Source organism: Cynara cardunculus (assembly GCF_001531365.2).
Source record: "Cynara cardunculus var. scolymus isolate 2C chromosome LG 17, CcrdV1, whole genome shotgun sequence".
NCBI classification, from domain to species: Eukaryota; Viridiplantae; Streptophyta; class Magnoliopsida; order Asterales; family Asteraceae; genus Cynara; species Cynara cardunculus.
Window position 1 is genome coordinate 19,699,567 of NC_037544.1, and position 2,482 is coordinate 19,702,048.

Sequence of the window (2,482 nt, forward strand, 5' to 3'; positions counted from 1 at the left end):
CCGCAGTCATAGGAATTATTATCAGTTCGAAAACATTTAAATCAAAACTTCATTTTTATGATAAAAGAATTCTCATCAAAACATTTTTAACGTAGTCCGGTCAACAACCGGTCAACAATTCGGTCAAACATTATCCGGATTAAACACTTAGAATTTAAGTCCACTTTGTCCGGACATCTAATCCGGTCAACACATCACATACTCTTTGAACGGTTTACACTTAGAACAATTTCACATTTTGAACGGATAACAAATCTGGACAACAGTCCGTTCAAGACTCGTCCGGTTTAAGACTAAACCACTCACCATATGGTCGTATTCCTACTTTTCAGTTTAAAATCATAAATAATACTATCATTTATAAACCGCTCAACACTCAACAGGTTTACCAACTCTGGACAACAAATCGCTCATGGCTTGTCCGGTTTAAACTAGTCCGGTCACTAAATCGTTTAAAGTTTGTCCGGTTTTAAAACAATCCGGACAATAAACCTTTCAAGGCTTGTCCGGTTTAAATGCTTATCCGGTCACTCTTTGTCCGGATAAACACTTAGACAATAAAAATCATGGTTTCTTTCCAAATAAGAACAATACGAAACATGCAATTGAAACCAGTAGAATCTTTATACAAAAAGGTTTAGAAACCACTTACGTTATAAAGCTTTTGACACCAAAATGCTAGAAATCGATCCCTTTTGAAACTGCACTCTTGAAACCAACTTGAAATCACCACCTTTTTGCTAACCGGACAACACTTCTTTTAAAAACTCTCAAACTTTCTCAAAATAACAGGGAGTGACAAATGATGGAGAAAAGCCCCTTTTATACTTACTAAAAATAGGAAGTCGGCTAACCGCCTTCTAAACCCACCTCCACCTCATGCATATAACCCATCATGCATACATATCCCATACTTATGCATGCATAATAATCACATATATATATATACTCACACAAAATATATATATATATATATATATATATTTATATATCCAAATTAATTCACAAATTCTCATACCGGCATGTATCAATTATCATGCTATCACGTAATTATTAAATCAGATAATCACGTATTAAATACCTTGGGTAATAACCAGGATCTGGTTATCACATTATCCACCCCTCAAGAGAATTATGTCCCGTAATTCCTTTAATCAAAAAGCCACGGGTATTCTGATCTCATTTTTTACTCCAATTCCCATGTCGCCTCTGGTCCTTTGTGAAACTTCCACTATACTTTAACCAGACTTATCTCTTTGTTTCTTAATACCCTGATCTTTCTGTCAATTATGACTTCTGGTGTTTCCACAAAATTTAATTTGCTATCTAATTGAATTTCTGGCAAAGGTACAACTAGATTTGGATCTGCCAAACATTTTCGCAAATTCGACACATGAAAAGTGTTGTGAATTTGACTCAGGTTTTCTGGTAGCTCTAACTGATATGCTATTGGCCCAATTTGCTTACATATTCTGAATGACCCAACATACCTTGGACTGAGCTTTCCTTTCTTCCCGAATCTGATAACACCCTTCCATGGCGAAACTTTTAACATAACAAAATCGCCTACATCAAATTCAATGGATTTTCGACGATTGTCTGTATAACTTTTCTGGCGATCTTGTGCTGTTTTGATTCTTTCGCGGATCTGTTCAATCTTTTCAGACGTTTCTTGAACAATTTCAGGACCAGTTAGCTGTTTTTCACCCACTTCATTCTAGCACAACGGCGTTCGACATTTACGTCCATACAATACTTCATATGGTGCTGCTTGAATACTAGAATGATAACTGTTGTTATATGCAAATTCTATTAATGGTAAGTGATCTTCCCATGATCCTCCGAAGTCAATAATACAACTTCTCAACATATCTTCTAGAGTTTGAATAGTCCTTTCACTCTGTCCATCAGTCTGTGGATGATAAGCTGTACTTAGTCAAATTTCGGACCCCAGAGCTTTCTGTAATCCTCCCCAGAATTTTGAAGTAAACCGRCTATCTCTATCAGAGATAATAGACAAGGGAACACCGTGTCTAGTAACAATCTCTTTAATGTAAATCTGCACTAGCTTTTCTAACGAGTATTTCTCTCTTATCGGTAGAAAATGTGCAGATTTAGATAAACGATCCACAATTACCCAAATCGCGTCATATATTTTTGGTGTTCGTGGTAATTTCATAACGAAATCCATGGTAATGTGATCCCATTTCCATACAGGTATTTCCAAAGATTGAAGGCTTCCATAAGGTCTCTAGTGTTCAATCTTGACCTGTAAACATGTTAGACACTGTTCCACATACCGTGCTATATCTCTTTTCAATCCTGGCCACCAATAAAAAGATTTTAAGTCTTGATACATTTTATTGGTACCTGGATGGATAGAGTATCAGGATTTATGACTTTCGTTCAATATTCTACTTCGGATATCCCCAAAATGTGGTACCCAAATTCGTCCTTGAAAGCACATCAGTCCTTCATCATT